Below are 22,006 nucleotides of genomic sequence, written 5' to 3' on the forward strand. Positions count from 1 at the left end.
TAGCGCAAGGTTAGGAATTTATATGCGGTTCCCAGTCAGGATGATACATGACTTGGAGGAAAACCTATGTTCTCATGCATCCATTGCCTTTGATCTCTAAAAACAATGATCTTCCTTTGTGCTATTTCTGTTTCCAATCAGTGGAGAGATTTCCCTAAATTTCCATTGTCTTTGATTGTGCCATGGCTCTTTGAGGCCATGAAGTGCTGACTTGATGTCAAGCATAGTTACTCAGCATCTATAGAAATCAGCTCTTTTGTTGATGCACATAAGATATTGAAGGTGATTTTGAAACATGGAATGTGACTTTTACCAAACACCCAATTTTTCCAGAAGGTTTCAACTGGTCTTTGTGCTATTTCCTGAGTGTTTTTCATGCACAAACCTTCTCTGAAGGAGCTCATCCATATTCCAAGAGAAAGATGTGTGGTGGGGATTATTAGACCCTGGTTCTTGATCCAGAATCTATCTCATTTGGATTAAGGCCTCATTTCTGGAAGATGATGAGTTATGATCTTCTAACTCTGAAAACGGAGGAGCCTACAATAAACACTGTTTCATTCCTGAAGCAAACTATGCTTGATTTACTTTGTAGCATTGCTAAGACGTTTAATTTATACAGTGAGGAGACCACAGGCTATTATGTTAAGTGGTATTTATATGCTGGCATTGGAAAAAAATGACACAAATTTGCCTAACTGCCCTTTTATAGATCATTATTCAAACAAATGCAGAAGAAAAGAACATTTAAGGTAATAGTTGTTCATCAGAATGCTGGTTTATAAATTCTCTTTTATTTATGTAGCTCTATGCTTGATTCTGACTCATAATGGTAGAGTGCTGAGTGAGTGGAGAATTTGATTCAATGGCAGCATGAGGCTTGTTCCATCCATAACATAGTTGGTGAAGAGCGGCTGACAAAAAAACACTTTTTTTGCCAAAAATCTATCATTTTCACTGATTTTCTTCTGAGCACCTTTTTCATCTTATTTTGAAATTATGTTCTGCCTTCTTGAATTACAGGCTTTATCATATCGAAACAGTACAACTAGCCTGGGCCTGTTGACACAACACATGTGCCTCCTCCTGTCTTCCTATCTCCCTCAATCAGCGTATACTTCTGTTTCTTCTTCCATATCTATTTAGCTAACTTTCCTGAAATAAATCGACTATTCACCTCAGGCATTCTATTTGATAGCTCCATATTTAACAACTCACAGCAAAGATTCTCCTGTATTCCGTCCTGAAGTTATTACTGATTCTTCTACTTATAGCTTTAGGACTGCTACATGTGAGCACATAGATTAGAACCTAATATTTCCCCACTATAGGTGTCCAATGTATCCTATTATAATTTTAAAGAGCCCTATATTTGTCTTTGTATTTAAGCCTTACCAGTATTCAGCAAGGCTCTGTTATTTCTTATTTTGTCTTTATTTCTTCTCTTCAGTTTTGATGGAGTCACCGGGGCAGAAAATATTAACTTTACCTTCTTCCTACAGATGCTACCAGACCTGCTGAGTTTTGCCAACAATTTCTGTTTTTGTTTTAGATCTCCAGCATCCGCAGATCATTGTTTTATCATTTTTCTCTTTTATCTGCTCTTGGTTAGTGAGTGGCCCTGGCTAAAGTAACGTTGCTGCCTTGGCTCGATTGCCCTGGGAAGATGCTATTAGATCATCTCCATGAGTCACTGAGTTCTTATGAAGGTGCTAAGTAAAGAAGCCCATATTACACCTTGCATTCTTCATGTATGAGATAAAAGAAGCTCAAGGCTATTTTGTCTGGAGGCCGTACTCCCCTGCCCCTACCTAAGTCCTTGCACTCTCCAATAAAAAAAGGTGGTTAGTGAATCAGTGTAGGATTCCTGTTTGTATTTGCACACCGCTGAATGTTCTGCCAATAGTAACGACTTAAATGCTATACTATCCAGAATTCAGGAGGCCCTTTTGTGGCTTAGTTGTAGTGCCCCTGTCCCTGGGCAGGGAGGACAAGGTTCAAGTCCCACCATCTCCAGAGGTATGTAGTAACATCTCTGAATACTTTGACTGGAAAAAAAAATAGGTTAATTAAACAATAAAGCAGGCCCAGTTCCCTCACTAACCTCCACCTCACTTTTTTAAAAAAATCCAGAATTCAGCTATTTCAATGCTCACTGGGGCTTGAATCACTTCTGACCTATGAGGCTCAACACAAGTTCCCAAGATGTAACTGATCTTGAGAAGTTCAACCAGGCTTTTAAGCTATCTCAATGGCTTTTGAAAAGTAAGAAAATTCTCTTGATATCATTGCTCAAACAATGCCTTTCCTTTGTACTTTATACATATTGTACCAGGAAATAGTTACAATGAAAAGGTTCGGGAAGGGGTTGCAGGGAATAAATGCTAGTTCTATGGCCCAGTACATGACAAAAGGAATTAAGTTTGAGTTTTATACCATTACTTTCTTAAACACATGGTATTTCCAACAAGCTGGCAAGTTGTGTCTTTTAATGTTGAACATTTGCTGTGCGATGGGGAGCAAACCTCAACTTCATGTTTTATTCATTCTGACTTGCTCCTATTTTCTCTCGACTATTCTTGTGTTCTCACGGCCACGCACCATTGACTGAGAGTGTTGGCATCTGGCAAGAACATAGTAGATGTCAAACCTGCCCAAAATTGGCTGGCATAACAATTCACAGCAGCTTTATTATAATTTGCCTAATTCAGCGAGGTCAACCAAGTAGCAGTGATTTTGATTGTATGTTTAACCCACATTTAATTCCGCTGTTGTACTGGGAATGCCTTCTTTTCCTGTGGATTTTTGAACTTCATGAAGTCAGTTGGCTGAATAATTTACATGTGAATTTGCAAAGTCCAATAAAGTATTTTAACATAAATCAACAATTTTGCAGCGCATAAGAAATCCCACGTGAAAAATGTGCACATTAACAAAAGTGCCAAACCCACTTATAATGTTAATATTTGTTGCGTCAACACACTATCCCTTTGCCCTGCCACTGAAAAGCCTTTTTTTGAAAGCTGCAAATCGCATTAACAAAACAAGTTCTAAATTATATTTTTGTAAAGCCTGATGTTTTGACACTATTACTGAGTCGTGACACGGTCTGAATCTATCAACATGTAGAAGGAAAACTTTTCTAATAAAAACAGGGTTTAAAAAAGGAAAACAAGCAGTAAGCTGTTTATCTTGTAACCGTGTCTGTGATTCCAGCTGCAGTGTAAGAATAATCTACAGAGACATTAAGTGTCCTGTAGTCTGTATCATGCATTTGTTTAGTGAAATGAGCTTGTGAGAACTGAATAACACACAAGGTACTATGGAATGTTTCCAGTGAGACTAACTTCTTGTCTATTATTAAACAGCTCTAAATATTAGTTATATTCATTAAAGGGGAAATAGTACTTCAATTTAACTTTCCCAGTCTTAATAAGCAAAATGTTGAAAATCAGTGGACATCATGGGTAGATTTGTTTATTGACTTTCAAAATTCATTGGAAGATCACCTTTTAGGAAACTAATTTCTAAGCCCCACTATCATCCCATTGTTACATTAGCAAATGCTCAATCTATTAAAGGAATATTAAATGCTGCATAGTAAAACAAATTGAGCTCTGCAATTTTTTCAGCTTACTTTTACTTGCATTACTAAATATTGACTGGAACAGGAGTAGACAGTAAACATATGTTTCCTAAACTGGCCAGAAATGTAGTCGAATCAGTCACAAACGTTCCATGGCAGTATTCAAATAAGATCAGAGTTGTTCTCCCTGGTGTCTTGGCCAATATTATCCATGAACCAGCACCTAACAATATGTGATCTGGTCATTCATTTTCTTATTTTTTTCTGGGAGGCCTGGCTGGCAGACTGGCTTTTGAACAGGGGCAAAATTTTGGAATTACTTCAAGAGTTGTAATAAAGCTTCAAAACATCCGGAGGTTATGGAGGCAAAATGTAAATAATCTTTCTTTCTCTCTTCACCTCTTTCCTTCCTGTTTCTGAAACCAGCAGAATAGTTATCATAGACGTGCAATGCAAACTGCTACAGATTGTCATTTCAGGTCGAGAGCCCCTTTGCTTTAAAAAAAACACAATTTAAAAAGGCACCACCCAAACTCCTTTGAACCAGAGTCCATCTGAAACAATATGCCATCATTTTTCATCTGCCAGAATTTCCAAATATCCTACTGGGTGAAGGGGAAGCAGCTGCTGTCTGTAGTTGAAGCCAAATCAAAAAAGCAGTTTAAAAATAAATATTTGTAGTGAATTTTTGTCTGTTACCAGAACCCTAGCATCGAGCATGTCACGATATTTTAAAAGAGTCTGGGTGTGAAATGTATTTTTAGAATTACTCCTAAAGAGCCATAATTCTACCTGTTATTAAGTAGCAGAATGTAAGGACTTATGAAATAAGTGCTGAAGGAGAACATTCTTCCCCTTGAGCTTACTTCACCATTCAATAAGGTCATAGTTGATCTATTTGTGTTTTGAATTCCACATTCCTGTCTTCCCCGATAACCCTTGATTTCCCTATCTAGCAAGGAGCTATCCACCTCTCCCGTCTCTACCAGAAATACTCTGGCTACAAGGCAAGGCAGAGGCTGAAAATCCCTGAAGCAAGTAACTCACCTCCTGCCTCCCCAAAGTCTGATTACTCACTGCTTCATTTATACATTTGCTGAGCAGTGAGGCAAATTTTTCTCCTGGCAGCAGTGAGTTGCCAATTACAGAGAGATGATAGATTGTTAAAAACATTGTTAAAGATGCAAGTCACCTCATTAATATTCAAATTCTTATCTTAACTAACAAGCTAAACAATCTAGATATCTTGACAAGGAAAGAGATGTTACCCACCAACTTTAGCTTGCCATTCACTCCAAAGATGGTCTATGTAAAATATAAGGCATCAATATCTCAGGGTAACTCTGTCAGCACTAACCAGAGCATTGCTTATTCATGGACATTGGCATCTGATATGTGATGGTCTCTAAGAACCTTGATGACATATTTCTGATTCACTTACAATATGTTTCTGCACTTCAATGCCGCACTTCAGGCTACACCACATCTCTCATTGTAATGTTGCAGCAAGGAGGTGTTGTGCTCAGGGACATAAGCCCAGCTCATGCCTTGGTCCACGCTGCATCTCCAGCCAGTTCACTTGCCGTGATAATGCTTATTCACTGTTGAGCCTGCCTGGATGTTCACAGAATCCCTGTCATTTGTTGCATTGTCTTAGTATGCTTTATGGCCACAGCCAGATATACCAGGCTCACAGTATTGCTGTATTACCATGCCATTTCATGCAAATGCAAAACCATCAAGTTTATTGTTGTCAGCAATCCTCAATCCAGCCAAAGGAGACAGTGTTCCGTCAGGGGGCCCCTCACTCAGTAAGTCAAGGGCATCCTCCAATAACAGTCCAGGAGCCTGGGCTTGGTTTGCCAGCATCTCAGGATGATTAAAGTCAAGATGTTCTCTGTAGAGAGTGTGAGGAATCAAATATTGGGCAGCCCACCATCTGTCTTGTCTCTTTCCACCGCATATTGTTGGCTGTTTTTCTCCAGGAATGAGAGTGGGGGAAAGTTTTAGTAGTGAGAAAAGTGGGTGGTATGGCTATTATTTTTGTTACAGATGGGGAAGTGTGCCAACGAAGTGAGTGAAGGGGTCAGGGCAGCTGACAGCAAGTGAGGGGAGACATTGCAGGCCACAATGAGAGTGGTAGACCATGAAACTTAGTGGGAAGTGTACACAATATCAATAATAATGTGAGTTAGAGATAATGGACAGAATATTGTGGCACTTATGCTGGTAGAGTAGAGAAGGTCATTGACCTACTTCCAGTGGTGTGATGCATTCCTCCAGATGGCTGAGACTGCACTGGCCGGGATGGCAAACCGTAGATCAGGCTGGCATGTTTTGGGGTCATGACTTCCAATGTTACTCCGGGGGTAACAGCATATTTCACATGTGTACCACCCCATCCAGCAAAAGCTCCTGGTCCCCACTCTCGAAGCAGGGTATCAAGTATCCTTTCCTGTCGATTTCAATGGCAAATTTCAGGAACCATGCTAAGCATCTCTAGATATGCAGCTCTTTTCTAGGTGTCCAATGGGCTTTTAGAAGTGGGAACGATGGTGTCTGTATCATCAGAAGGGTCTAGGCCCGAAACGTCAGCTTTTGAGCTCCTGAGATGCTGCTTGGCCTGCTGTGTTCATCCAGATACACGCTTTGTTATCTTGGATTCTCCAGCATCTGCAGTTCCCATTATCTCTGGTTAATAAATTGAGTTTGGTAAGATACAGTGAGAAAATTTATGTAGGTGCATGGCATGAAGACTCCAAAAACCTCAACACAACTGTCACTTAGCCAAAATTCATAAGGTGCAACCAAATAGTCACAAGTTCAGCTCAGAGTCCTATAGAATCGCAAGGTGACAAATAGGCTGATGTTCATTCTAAATGGTGGCTAGGATAAGTGGATCTCAGTGTTGGAAGATCAACCTTGATTCAGTCTTTAACGAACTAATGACAGATAGACTTTTAAAAGCAAAATGCTATAGATGCTGAAAATTTAGTCCATCTTATTTTTGGCAGAACAGTTCTGAAGAAGTCATATTGGACTTGAAACATTAACTCTGTTTCTCTTTTCACAGATGCTGCCAGAGACTGCTGAGTTTCTCTGGCATTCTCTGTGTTTGTAACAGATACTCGAAATGGTCCGAGAGATAAATTTGGGTTTACTTGAACAGATATATATGAATATTCAACTGGCTGTTGCTATCAGAGACGTTTTTCTAAAACAATTTAATATCCCTGTTTGCACAAAGTCAGATATCCTGATCATTTCCTACCAAAATGACATAATTTTCAGTTCAGAGCTGTGCAGGTTAGGTGGATTGGCATGTTAAATTGTCCATCACAGCCAGGATGTGCAGACTAAGTGGATTAGCCACAGGAAAGGAAGGGTTACAGGGTTAGGGTAGTGGGGTGAGTCAGTGTGGAATGGATGGGCCGAATGGCCTGCTTCCACACTGTAGGGATTCTATGATTTTATATTCCTACTATTCTAAGGTCATAGATAACGCAGATTGAAATAACAATTGCTTGAGTATGAACAACTAACTAAGAAAATCAGAGATAGTGGGAACTGCAGATGCTGGAGAATCCGAGATAACAAAGTGTGGAGCTGGATGAACACAGCAGGCCAAGCAGCATCTTAAGAGCACGAAAGCTGACATTTCGGGCCTAGACCCTTCATGATGAAGGGTCTAGGCCCGAAACGTCAGCTTTTGTGCTCCTAAGTTGCTGCTTGGCCTGCTGTGTTCATCCAGCTCCACACTTGATTAAGAAAATCATACGGTTTGTTGACCCAATTTCACTCACTGCCCTACATTCCACATTATTTTTTATTTGTAGGCCTTCAATGATTTATTACACAATCACCCTGTTTATTTTGGCGCAAAATGGCAAGGCTGATCTCTCAAAAGCATAAAATCAATTAGTATTCATTGTTTGCCGAATCTTTCAACTCTCTCCCTCAGTTTGGTTTTTCAGCCTGTTCAAGGATTCTTAGATAACTCTGGCAATTTGACAGGCATAACATAGCATCAATATAAACAACGTTCTCTCTTTAAAATAAAAGCTGCTCGATGAATCATAATTCAATCTGCAAGATGGTGTGGAAGAGATACAAGGCCTCATAGTCAGAGAAAACAAATTCTCAGGAGTGAGCTACTCACACAGCACATAATCAAGTGCTGGCTGTGAATAGTTTATTACTTCATGTCTGTCTGCCTAACATCAGTGGGATGAAAAGTCTTACCCCACACTGTGAGATTATGAGAGTTATTCCACATATGTAGCAGTGCACAGCACTGAAACCTGATAGCTTACCGACAACTGCTTGTGAGGCTGACTCCCAAATGTGAGATATGCTTTGTATTGTGTTTGTGTGGCAGTATGTCAGACCTTCAGGTTACTTTTGTTCACAATGCGCCCAATAAGCACTTAATGTGTGCAATGTTATCTGTGGTTTCATTGAACCACACTGCCACGAAGTAGACAGCGGTGCAGCTTGTTTCCCCTTCCCTTGCAACTATTCTGTCTCGCTGAACAGATTCGTCCTTTTAGAACTTTGCAAACAAGGCGACCAAAAGAGGACACACTAACTGGAAAAACTCAAAGCAGGAAATTGTGGGATTTATCAAATAGAAGTTGAGTTTCAAGAAATAGCAGATTATCAAAGAAAATATCCACCGGGCACATCTGGGCTTCTTTTTTAATTAGAACCTAATCACCAGAAAATGTTGTTGCTAGCACATTGAGAGACTGGATATAGGTCTGACAGTTGGCATACATTCCGTTCATGAATTGTAAGTAGTAACAGGAGTTACTTCACTTGACAAATGGGTACAGCTGTTACTTTACAACCTTGGAATTTATTTTTTTTATGTAGATGGCTGTCCAGGAGTTGAAAAATTTGGTTGCACATTAATTAAAATACAGATGTTAAGTCTAGACAGTTTTTAAACAGTAAAGACCAAACAACACACATTAAACAAAACTTAATATTTGTTTTACACTCAAGAAAAGATCAGCTGTCAGAGTCGAATGGAATATTTCTGTTCTGAGGATGGGTAATTCTGGCAGTTGGCACGTTTGGCTAAGAGTAACTGTTTCTTGCCAGCCACATTCCAAGATGAAGATACTGAAGCGGCAACATGGGGGAGGCGATGGCAAAGTGATATTATTGTGAGTATATTTATGCAGAAACTCAGCTAATGTTCCGGGGACCCTGACTCGCATGCTACCATGTCAAATCTTGGAATTTGAATTCAGTAACAGGAGATCTGGAATTAAGTATATCCCGATGACTGTGCAGTTATTGCCGATTGCTGAGGAAAGAAACTACCGAGTTCACTAACGTCCTTTAGGAAAGGAAACTGCCATCTTAACTTGGTCTTGCCGACATATGACTCCAGACCAATAGCAATGTGGCTGACTATCAACTGCCCTCTGGACAATGAATGTTGGCCGAGCCAGTGACACCCTTGTCCTGTGAATGAATTTTTTAAAAAACTGAAATTTTGTCAGGAAGCAAAACACATCTTTCAATAAATCCAACAGCTCAGTTGAGAAGATGATGAGTCCAGCTTTTTGCAGCTAGTAAAAGTGATCTTACCAATGGCCTGAGGAGTGGCAGGTGGAGTTTAATTTGGATAAATGTGAGGTACGACATTTTGATAAAACAAACAAGGGCAAGACTTAAGCAGCTAATGGTAGGGACCTTGGCAGTGTTGTCGAGCAGAGAGACCTAGGAAGTTCAGGTACATAATTCTTTGAAATTTGCATTACAGGGAGGCAGGGTGGTTAAGAAGGAATTTGGCATGCTTGAGTTCGTTGCTCAGATTATTGAGGATAGGATGTGGGACATCATACTGAAGTTGTACAGGAATTTGGTGAGGCTGCTTTTGGAGTACTATGTACTGTTCTAGTCGCCCTGTTAAAGGAAGAAAATTAATAAATTGGAGACGGCTCAAAAAACTTTATGAGGATGCTGCTGGGACAGAAGGGTTTGAGTTATACGGATAGGCTGGGATTTCTTTTCAATGGACCATAGGAAGTTTGGAGGTGAGCTAATAGATGTTTATAAAATCATGAGGGGCATAGATAAGGCAAATAGCAAATGTCTTTTTGAGGGTAGAGGAGTGCAAAACTAGTGGAAATTTTTTTCAGGTGAGTGGAAGATTTAAAAGTGACCTGAGCAGCAACAATTTCCACACAGAACGTAGTTCATCTGCAGAATGAACTGACCAAGGAAGTGGTAGATGCAGATACAGTTACAACATTTAAAGGACATTTGGATAGATATGTGAATGGGAAAGGTTTAGAGGGATATGGGCCAAATGCAGGCAAGTGGGACTAGTTTAGTTTGGGAAACGTGGTTGGCATGGATGAGTTTGACGGAAGGGTGTGTTTCCATGTTGTATGGCTCTATGATGATTTTGCTATCAAATAGAAGGAAGTTGCCGACAAGATCTAACAATCTCTCTGGTGTGGACTTATGCTTTCCCAATGCTGCTCTGAACCTCATAAAATGAAAGAAATACACTGGTGTCTACAACAGTGATGATGTCAAGCAGGATAAGTTGCCGATCACCTTAAAGTATACTCGCAGTCAGCAATCTGAGAAGTTAAAAACATTGTTTATTTATTCAATGTAACAAACTTTGAAATGACTTTTATTTTAATGATGGGGAATGAAGAACTTTAATTTCCACAAATATAATGTTAGGTTTTCATGACTAATGGAGATGTTTAGCAGTAGTTATGAAATTTGGTACATTGTCTAAGAACATAGTAATGTGTGCACTAATATGGTACAAATTTCTTAAAGATTTTAACAGCATCACCAATAGCACAATGTGCCTATTTATTGTCAGCTCAAAAATTTGTAATTGATTGCAGTTTATAAATCTTTTCACAGTGTATCCCATGGGAACATGAAAAATCACTGATGGTTCATTCTGCAATTAACTGCACATGTGAGGACTTCAGAAGTTATCAATTTCAAACAAAAATGACAACAAACAAATATGATTTCACTGTTAGTGCTACCAAACAAATCTTAACAATGAAGCCTTTTTTTATCTTCTTTATTAATTTATTATTATTGGATCTCAGGAACATCTAATGGTCCAGTGTATGGATAAAGCCTAGGTATATTCAACTGGAAATCACAGACAGATTAATTGGTCTCAGACAGGATTATATCATGAAACCATGCTTTGAATTTACTGGCTAGAAATACCAAATTGAATTTTTATAAAGACTTACGTTACATTCCACTGGCTTATGATCACTGTCAAACATGTTTTTTAGCTGAGAGAGTAATTCTTAGCTATGACCTCGTCAAGTTACAATTTTGATCACTAGCCATGACCATATCTGGATCATTGGGCAGCTGGAGAGAGAAAGCAATGTAACAAACCAACAAGTACCAACCAGGGGTTGAAAGCTCAGCAGGTCTGGCAGCATCTGTGAAGAAAAAAATCAGAGTTAATGTTTCAGATCTGGTGACCATTCCTCAGAACTTTCCCAGTTCAGAGGAAAGGTCACTAGACCTGAAATGTTTACTCTGATTTTTTTCTTTACAGATGCTGCCAGATCTGCTGAGCTTTTCCAGCAACTCCTGTTTTGATTTACAGTATGTGCAGTTCTCTTAGTTTTTATTAATTATCAACCAGGTATTTCAGTACCTGCTTTCTTTGCAGAACAAGGTAAGCTTTGTGATTCTGAAGAAACATGATCTTGAATGGGCTGTTTTTCTTCATCTTTCCTCCCTCCTTCTGCCTGCCTCTTTACAGGTCTTCAAATCTGCATGCTAGTTGTAAGTACCCAAACAGACAGAGACTGTATCAAGAACTCAAGCCAGAAGTGTGGTTGCCAGTTGAACAGATAAATCATTCGTCTCCAGTTTTAAAGTACCTTGACAGAAAAAGACACAGGACCACAAATTCAGCCTGAATCTACCCAACCAATGAATCTTAAAGAGCTTATTCGCTTCACTAGATGGAATTTACCCCATCAGTCTATAATGTGTTTGTACACATGTCCAAATCAGATCATTTTTACCATTTTTCTGGACTGGGTTTAGAAAAATAAGATCTGTACCCCATGCCTTTTAAAAACTCAGGCAAACATGTCTGTCTTTTATGATCGCAGCATGTAAACAGTTAATCTCTTACAAAATTGTCCTGTAATTTTTTTTTCAAAAAATTGTTATGGTCAACTGTGTGGGGCAGGAAATTTACCTGCTTCTTATTTTTAAACATTTGTCCAAGGGCTATAAGAAATATTAGCTGGCCAGCAAATACTTCCCAACCCTGGAGAATGAGGTGGTGAGGTGCCTTTTTGAACTGTTGTAGTCCATGTGGTGTAGAGATATCAAAATTGCTGCTAAGAATGTGATCCAGCAACAGTGAAGGAACAGCAATGTAGCTCCAAATAAGGATAGGACATGGCTCACGATGGAGCTGGCAGGTAATGCCATTCCATACTACTGCTATTCTGGTTGATCTTGGTGCCAGAGGTTTAGATGGTGCTGTCAATGGAGCATTACTGTGTTCCTGCAGTGCATTATGTAGATGTTACACACTTCTGTTACTGTGTATCAGTTGTCGAGGGAATGAATGTTCAATATGGATGAGGGGGTTGAAGGATGGGTCAGCAAGTTTGCAGACGACACAAAGGTCGGAGGTGTCGTTGACAGTATAGAGGGCAGTTGTAGGCTGCAGCGGGACATTGACAGGATGCAGAGATGGGCTGAGATTTGGCAGATGGAGTTCAACCTGGATAAATGCGAGGTGATGCATTTTGGAAGGTCGAATTTGAAAGCTGAGTACAGGATTAGGGATAGGATTCTTGGCAGTGTGGAGGAACAGAGGGATCTTGGCGTGTAGATACATAGATCCCTTAAAATGGCCACCCAAGTGGACAGGGTTGTTAAGAAAGCATATGGTGTTTTGGCTTTCATTAACAGGGGGATTGAGTTTAAGAGTCGTGAGATCTTGTTGCAGCTCTATAAAACTTTGGTTAGACCGCACTCGGAATACTGCGTCCAGTTCTGGTCGCCCTATTATAGGAAAGATGTGGATGCTTTGGAGAGGGTTCAGAGGAGGTTTACCAGGATGCTGCCTGGACTGGAGGGCTTATCTTATGAAGAGAGGTTGACTGAGCTCGGACTTTTTTCATTGGAGAAAAGGAGGAGAGGGGACCTAATTGAGGTATACAAGCTAATGAGAGGCATAGATAGAGTTGATAGCCAGAGACTATTTCCCAGGGCAGAAATGGCTAACACGACGGGTCATAGTTTTAAGCTGGTTGGAGGAAAGTATAGAGGGGATGTCAGAGGCGGGTTCTTCTCACAGAGAGTTGTGAGAACATGGAATGCGTTGCCAGCAGCAGTTGTGGAAGCAAGGTCATTGGGGTCATTTAAGAGACTGCTGGACATGCATATGGTCACAGAAATTTGAGGGTGCATACATGAGGATCAATGGTCGGCACAACATTGTGGGCTGAAGGGCTTGTTCTGTGCTGTACTGTTCTATGTTCTATGTTCTAATATGCTGGGTAGGAAGCAGAATGTTTTGAGTTGGATACAGGCAAGCCCCTTGAACGTTGTTTATGCAGCATGCATACATGCGATTAGGGAGTACCCCAACGCATGCTTCACTTTTAATTTGAAATGGTGTCCAGGCTTTGAGATTACTCATTGCAGAATTCCCAGCATCTGACCTGCTCTTGTAGCCATAATACTTATATGGTTGATCCAGTTTTTGTGTGTAGTCTATGAGAATCCCAGGACATCGATAACAAGGTATTCAGTTGTGATATTAAAAACTTCAGAACTTTAATAACTGCTCGTGGACTGTAAGAATTTAATATAAACTGTTACACATGGAAAGAAACAGCAATATCTCTATCTGGAATAAGCTATTAAGGGACCAGGACACACGTACATGGGGATTGAAAGTGATTCGCCAAGCTGGGGAAGAAGACTGAGGCAAGGTAACTTGGACAAAACTGTTGACCAGGTCTTGCTGCACACAGACTCCTTCACTGTCTGAGGAGTAGCAAATGGTACTAAATATAATGTAATCATTGAACATTCCTATTTTGAACATTGTTGAACCTAAGATGATAGTCATAACAATTACTATTGAATGATTCATTGTTCAAAAGCAAAACAGAGGATAATTGGGGTTGGCTGCCCAACTCAATGACGAAAACCTTTGCTAACGATGTAGGTTTCAGATGAGTACAAGATTCAGTGTTAGTATAAACTGCTCACTTTCACATTAAAGTTCATAAATATGTTCTATCAGTCGAAAGATGAGTACACTTTCCTACAAAGAGGATGAGAGAGAAGAAAATAGACAGGAGAAAAGAAAAATGAATCCATATGCTTAGCAGGGAGAAGATTTAATGTTTTCAAAGTTAGGTGAAAGTTTACTTGCAAGTAATATATCACTGAACTATGCCACTTTAGGCACCCAAATCCAATTTGTGATTGATTAAATCATATTCAAACACATAACTTATCTCGATCAATCTCAGACCCATCCATTATTGACTGATAACCATTTACCTCAGATGAAAATTTCTAACATAGTGACATATGAAATTTTGACAATAAAAATATTCCCAATGCTATGATCTGCTCTTCCTTCTTCTTCATTGCTTGTGGTTTTCTAACACCCACTTAAAGCTAGGTCACCATTAAAACAAAAGGTTACTGCAAATTCAGTTTAATCATCTGAAGTTTCCCTTGCAGCAGCCAGTTAATACAGATGGCAAGCGCCCTTTGAAGAATGTCCAGATTAGATTTTACCGTAAATAATAGAAACTTTTACCAGACAGCTCAGACATTATGAAGAAGGCTGTCACATGGTGGTTCAGATGGATTTGATCTGCTTGCACTTAAGCAGCAGCAACTGGTGATAAAATAACACTGTCAGAGCAGAATGCATTTAACTCTTCACATGCAGTTAAGAAAGAGAAGCTAACTCTACTTGTATGTGAGAACAAATCTGGAGGCCGTAAGTAAAGTTTAGTCACTAGTATATTCAATAAGGAGTTTTTAAAAGTTCCTTTGTGGGAGGTGGGCATCGCTGGCTGGCCAGCATTTATTGCCCATCTCTAGGTGCCCTTGTGAAGGTGGTGGTGAGCTGCCTTCATGAACTGCTGCAGTCCACCTGCTTTGGGTTAACACACAATACCATTAGGGAGGGAATTCCAAGAGTTTCACCCAGCAGCATTGAAGGAATGGCGATGTATTTTCAAATCAGAATGGTGAGTGGCTTGGAGGGGAACTTGAAGCTGGCAGCGTTCCCTTATATCTGCTGCCCTTGTCCTTCTAGGTAGAATTGGCCATGGGTTTGGAAGACGCTGTCTGAGGATCTTTGGTGAAATTAAGGATGGACTTCAAATAAAAATCAGGCCATAGCAATTGTTCCCATGAGAACTAGTACACTACATAAGTGAAAATGGAATAGAAAGCTTTATCAATGAAAGGAGATGGAAAGGAGTTATGTAGAGGAGTATATGGAGGAAAAAAAAATCAGCATTGACCTATAAGGCTGAAGGGCCTCCTTCTGTACTGTAAGTACTTTGTGCATCGAGGTTTGTTGATGAGAACTGTCTTAAAACTGTTGAAGTAATATTACTGTTTGCAAAGATTTTCCACAATATTTGTAATATTGGCACAGTCATTATGCAATATGACTGAAACAGTCGGTCTGGTGTATAGTTGTATCTTTTGATAGCGTGATGTTAATGCTTCTTGATCATGCTTTTAATGGCAGTGGCAAGGTGAGGGAACTAAAAAAAAGGCAACACAGCTTCTGTTCTCCCCTGCCTGGGGCGCTGTGCAAATATACTGTGTCGCTGGGGCATCGTGAGAACACATTGGGCTGAATTGGGTGATTGTTGGACTTGGGGCTAGAAGCCTACAAATTTGATTCCAGGCAGGATTTTTTTTCAGCCTTTCATCCTTCTGAGGTGAATTAGATCAATCCCGAGCCTTTGGACAAGTGGAGAAAGACAGGAGCCTGCAGCGACAGAAGTTTATTTCCTACGCAGCTGCTACATCGTCTAACTATCTACCGGTGGAATCCAGGATCAGTGCTGCATCAAATAGACAAGCTGTGCTTCGTGCATGCTGGCTCAACAAATTATCTCTGACTCCGATTGTTTGGTGTTTGAGGGCTGGAGTTGCCAATCCATTATGAAAGCTTTAATAACAAGTTTGATGTGAGTGCCGCTCCAGTGCAATGTATAATCCAGCTGACTGGGCTCCAACACATTGCATTGTGCTATGAGGTGGGAAGATAGGATTTTGATGCCATCGGTTTCCCACGCAACGGTTTCTCAGAATGACAGCAGTGCCACTGTGTGAGTAATTCAGACAGATAATGAAGCGCACTAGTAGGCTTCTGCAACATCTAGATTAGGACCTATACTCAGGCAGATTTTTTAATACTTGTATTTGGTTATGTTGGATTACTTCAATACATTGAATAAGAAAGAATCAAGTTGAGAAGCATAAAATGGCCTTGTCAAAAGTTGCCTGATTTCCTTGCCATTAGGTTCCTTTCCTTGAAATTAAGCAGGATTCAGCCAATTTAATAGATAGAATCATAGAGACTAATGCAAGGAGAGCACAAGATGTGATGAAGGGTTACTGGAATTGAAATCTTAACTCTGTTTTTCTCTCTACAGTTGCTGCCAGACCTGTTGAGCTTTTCCAGCACTTTCTGTGTTTGTGTCAGAATTCCAACATCTGAAATTCATTGTTTCTATTACAGGGCCACCTAACAGTTCACTATCTCTGTGCTGCTGCCTGAGATAATGGTTCCGAAAGAGTTAACTTTTATGTTATGTTAGTTCTGACCATTTGACTGATGTCTCACACAATCTATGGGTGGAGACAAGGAATTCAACTCTATCTTGCTGAGGGGAAAGCGTCTGCTTCTTAAGGTTCCATTAATTATGCTCCCACAAATTCAGTTAAACTTAATGGTGTCATGAAAAGAAATTCTTTTTGTTATCTCAGAACAACTACTCTAAAGTGATATAACCTCTTCCACTAAGCATGAGATAGGCCTAAGAGAATGCAAAGACATATCAGCGGCCACAAACCATTTCAACAACCCACAAACAGTTCAACGCACAGGTAAAGGTGATAAGTACCCTCTGGTTATAGGAGTGGTCATCTGGGAAATCACCACATGCCAACCTTTTCAGAGTACCCCAAAACTGAAAATATCGAAAAAAACTGCAATGCTCATCAGGTCTGCAATAACTGTGGAGAGAAAGCAGAGTTAATGTTTTGGGTCCAGTGACTCTTCTTCAGAATGTAGCCCTGCTTAGTTTTTACAGCAATTTCTGTTGTTGTCACCCCAAAACCAATCTCACTGCCCTACATTATTCAAAAAAGTATTCAAATAACCTTTGCTTTCAATACGTACATAATTTCTCCTTAACTGATTCAACTGCATCTGCCTCAACTGTCCCGCGCGTTAAAGCAAGTATCTTGTGAAGAAAGCTTTCTTCACCTATGTCTGCTTCTCGTCATGCTAATTTTTATTTGATGGTTCCACATCACCAACAAAAGAAATAAGCTTTCTTCTTCAAACAGCTAAGTTCCTTCATAATTAAAAAAAAGAAATTACTAGATCTCATTTTAACTTTCTTGGTTGCCATGGAAATAATTTCCACATTTCTCATCATTGTTATAATTTTCCATTGTAACTACCTCCTCTCTGCCCCTCTTTTTAACCCAGTGATTGGGCTCCATTATTATCATTGTATCCACCACATTCTCTCCTCCCCCCCGCCAATAACATCATCATTTGGACCTCTGAACCACCATTTAATTGGTATATTTGGTGAAGAAACACCAAGATCAATGCAGTATGCTCCCTAATAGTCCCCAGTCCCATGAGATGAACTTCAGGTCTCCTCCACAACAGTTTTGCTGAAGCCTTCTTTGCCTGTTTGAAAGTCTAGTGATCTATTCCTGTAAACAATAGAAGAAATTTGAAGGATTTTCAAATAACTTGTTCTCCTGTCTTGAAAACGTTTAGGTCGTGAGAGCTAAAATTCTGGTCGTTATTTTCCTTTCAATTTAAAATTTTCCAAAAGCCAGCTATTAGCATTTCATGCTACTTACATACTCTTTCCAATCTCAGGACACTCCTAACCCTAACCCTCTTTCCCGCCATCGTTTTTTTTTAAATATGGTTCATGACGCAAGGGGACACTTCAGTTCTTCATTCAAGCATTCCTTTAGACTCATAGAACTGTACAGCATGGAAAAAAACACTTTGGCCCAAGTCGTCCATGCTGATCAGATATCCTAAATAAATCTAGTCCCATTTGCCAGCATTTGGCCCTTCTCCCTCTAAAGCCTTCCTATTCATATACTCATCCAGATGCCTTTTAAATGTTGATAAGATACCAGCCTCCACCACTTTGTCTGGCAGCTCATTCTATATATGCATCACACTTTGCGTGAAAAAGTTGCCTCTTAGGTCTCTTTTATCTCTTTCCCCCCTTATCTTAAACCAATGCCCTCCAGTTTTGGAAACCCCTAGCCCAGAAAAGACCGTGTCTATTCATCCTATCCATGCCCCTCATGATTTTATAAACCTCCATAAGGTCAGCCCTCAGTGTCCAAAACTCCAGAGAAAATAGCCCCAGCCTGTTCAGCCACTTCCTATAGCCTAAGCCCTCCAACCCTGGGAACATCCTTGCAAATCTTTTCTGAGCTTTTTCAGGTTTTCTACAGCAGGGAAACCAGAATTGCGTGCAGTATTCCAAAAGTAGCCTAACTATATATAATTAATTCATTTACAATTCTTTCATTCATTCACAGAATATGGACAACACTGGCTAGGCTAACATTTATTGCATATCTCTGACTGTCTTTGAGAGTGTAGAGGTGAGTAACTTTCTTTAGTTTATGTACAGGGACGAACCACAGTGCTTTTAGAAAGGATGTTCCATTATTCTGTCTCAGTAATAGTGAAGGAATGGTGATATATTCCTTAAAACCTTAAGATACAGGTGCAGAATTAGCAAAAATCAAGGTCAGGCTAACCAGCCTAAAGTTTCCTTTCTTCTGCCTTCCTCTGTCCTGAAACAGGGGTGTTGCAATAATCATTTTCCAGTCCTCTGAGACCCTCCTTGACTACAGTGATTCCTGAAAGATCACCACCGATGCCTCCACAATCTTCTCAGATATCTCCTTCTGAACTCTGAGGTGTAGACTATCCAGTCAGGGTGATTTGTCCACCTTCAGACTTCTCAATTTTCCTAGCACCTTATCCTTGGTGATGCCTTTGCACATACCTCTGTCATCTGACTGTCTAAAAGTTTTGATATGATAATAGTGTCTTCACCATGAAGCCTGATGCAAAAGATGTAGAGAGATAGCTGATTGTTTTCATAACATGGGTAAAAGTTGGATATTGAAGAGGAACAGGATGGCAATTACAGGGATGTAATTGTGGAGAAAGAAACTGACAACAATGAAGAAAAGCATGCTGAATGATTGCAGTTGGAAGACTGAGTACCTGCAGTTAGCAAATGGTATTTTGGGATAACAAAGAAGTAGAGCATTAACTGAAAGGAGATAGCAAGAACCTCAGATGCTGGAGTCAGAGACAACACAGTGTGGAGCTGGAGGAACACAGCAGGTCACGCAGCATCAGGGGAGCAGAAAAGTTGACGTTTCAGATCAGGACTCTTCTTTAACTCTATACTGTGTGGTCATTAAGTGAAAGGATATGCAAAGTGGATAAAGTGAATATTGGCATGGGTTCTGGAAGTAGTAAGTGTTGGAAGCTTGAACAATAAAATAGAAGGAGATCACCAACAACAAGGTTGGAGGGGAAATGAATGTTCGGTTTTAACGATTGGTGTGGGAGAAGATAATTTAAATGAGGACATTGTCTCCGAAAGAGAGCTGGAACAGTACACAGAGATCTTTTATGAACAATGTGGAGCAAGTAGAGTGCCAATCTGGACTGAGACTGCCAGTGTTTATGTATTGAAATTATTACTGAAATATATTTTGGATAAATAATGATCTCTCTGGTCTGATGAATTTCCAGAAGTCTTTTTCTTCAATTCAGAACTTCAAAAACATACAAAGTTAAAACTTTTTGTAGCAGCATATTTAAACAATGTCCAATTTTGCAAATCATTGCCGTCATTTTAAAGTTCTTTCAACTATTTATAACATTCTTCCTTTTTTCCCACTGTGACATGTAGGAAGCAATGTCATATATAACTGCAGCATACATTACAAACTACTGCACTTGTTTTTGCTTGTCAGCATTAACTTTTGCTATTTGCTTTACTGGAACTTTGTGCTTTTGAAGTTATTGTTCAGCTTTTGTGAGCTTTCTAAGCTGCTGTGTGCTTCGAATTGAACGACAGCAGAAAGTAACCCTGTACAACTCTATTAGCTTTTCAAATAATAGCTTTCTGAGTGACATCTTTCATCGACCCACCTTGTAGGTTGGTGATTTTGTATGGCATAAATGGGTTAGATAAAAAAAATGCAAAAATTTTGATGAATGTCTGTTCTAAAATTGAGTTCATTTCATTTACGTTTAATTTTGACATTTCCACTCATAGCAGATATGTCAGATTAAAACTATGAAGGGCTTTCAACTCTTTGGATTAATTTAAGGGTTTTGTGAGTATTGATTGAAGTGAATAATTTGTTTCTTATACCTGAAATATAAACAGCACATTTCCAACCTGTTTAATCACACATCTACCCAAAGTATTTAGCTCTTTGATTGAAGATTGCTGCAAAATAAGTGAGTATTCATTGGTCGTGTTTTCTTATATCACCCTGAAATATATTGACTTGGAGAGACTTATTAAAATTAATGCTGGCACTTATAATGTTTACACAGGGTGTGAAATGCAGACATGACACATATGGCATTAAAATTAGAACTGGTATTTATAATGTTTACGCAGGGTCTCAAATATAGACACTTCATATCGCAGTGGAAAATCATGCTGCATTTATAACGTTTGCACAGGGCCTGAATTGCAGACATTACAAATGTTGCTGTTAAAATCATTGCTGGCATTTATAGCATTTAGTCGAGCTTTGTAAAACAGATATTGCCATGTTGGTTGGCATTCAGGTTCAGTCTGGCACTCTGCACAGATGTCGTCACTGAACTAAAGAAACAACAAAAATATGTTGTTAAAGTTAAGATTTAGGCAGGCACTGTGGTATAGATACTGCAGGTAATAGTACTCAGATGGGGTTGGCTCTAATGACACTCTTACAGGCTCAGAAATATTGGCACTACAATACTTAACATATCAATATTTAGGAGGATTCCGATGATAGAGCCACCAGTTCAAACTCATTCAGTTGACAAAGGAAGACCTTCATCCTATTAATCAGCTTGGATTGTAAGCTGCATTTGGAGATGAAGAGAAGAAAGAAGAGCATGCTGGATCATTGAGCCAACTAGTTGTGACTGCAGTATCGTCTTTAATGTTCATACCAAACATGAAACCAAACCCTCATTAATTCTCTGGCTTGAACATGAGCTAAAGCATGCCTTGTTCACTTGCCATTAGCAACATAGATCGGCTGTGCAGGGAAATAGGAAATGCTGAAATTGCCAGTCAAACCTGGAAGAGAAAAGTGGATATTGATACAAAGCCAAGAAGTTTGTCATGGTTATCAGCAATCCTCAGTCAACTCAACACAGATGGCTTTCAAGATAAGGATCCAAGCAGCAAGCCAAGGGTAGCTTCTGATACGAGCCAAGGTGCTTAGCCATGGTCTCTCATCTGTTTGGGACTAATGGAGTCAGGGTCCTCTACATAAGGCTTACCACTGTTCTTTACTCTTTCTGCCCTACAGATGAATGAATTCATCCTGAAATGAGAGGGGGGCAGTTATTATGAGAGATGAAGTGGGCAGCAAGGCTGTTACTTTTATTGCAAGTGGGAGATATTCTGATTGAGTAGTAGGCAGCGCAGAGTGAATGCAGGCTGAGCACTGTGGTAATTAAGGATGGGTGGCCATGAGTGAGAGACAATGTTGCAGCCAAGTGAGATTTGGTAGGAGGTGGGGACAGTAACAGAGATAGAGTGAGGGTGAGGTATTGAATAGAAGGTGGTGGTTGTCAGAGTGGACATTGACCTTGTTCCTACAGTGCTGTTCATTCCTCTGGATGGTTGAGACTGACCTGGGTGACAAGTTCAGACCAGTTCTTGTGGGCCCTACTGCCAGTCCTGGGGTAGTGAACATGCTGCCTCAGCACCATTCTGTCCACTGAAGCCTCCAGGACCCTGCAGAATGCTAATTTTCCCATTTATTCCTGGAATCGTGGAGAGCCCGTCTCGACTGAGAGTGTTTGTATATGCGCACATGCGCTTTTAAACATGG

Source organism: Stegostoma tigrinum, chromosome 10 (genome assembly GCF_030684315.1).
Source record: "Stegostoma tigrinum isolate sSteTig4 chromosome 10, sSteTig4.hap1, whole genome shotgun sequence".
NCBI classification, from domain to species: domain Eukaryota; kingdom Metazoa; phylum Chordata; class Chondrichthyes; order Orectolobiformes; family Stegostomatidae; genus Stegostoma; species Stegostoma tigrinum.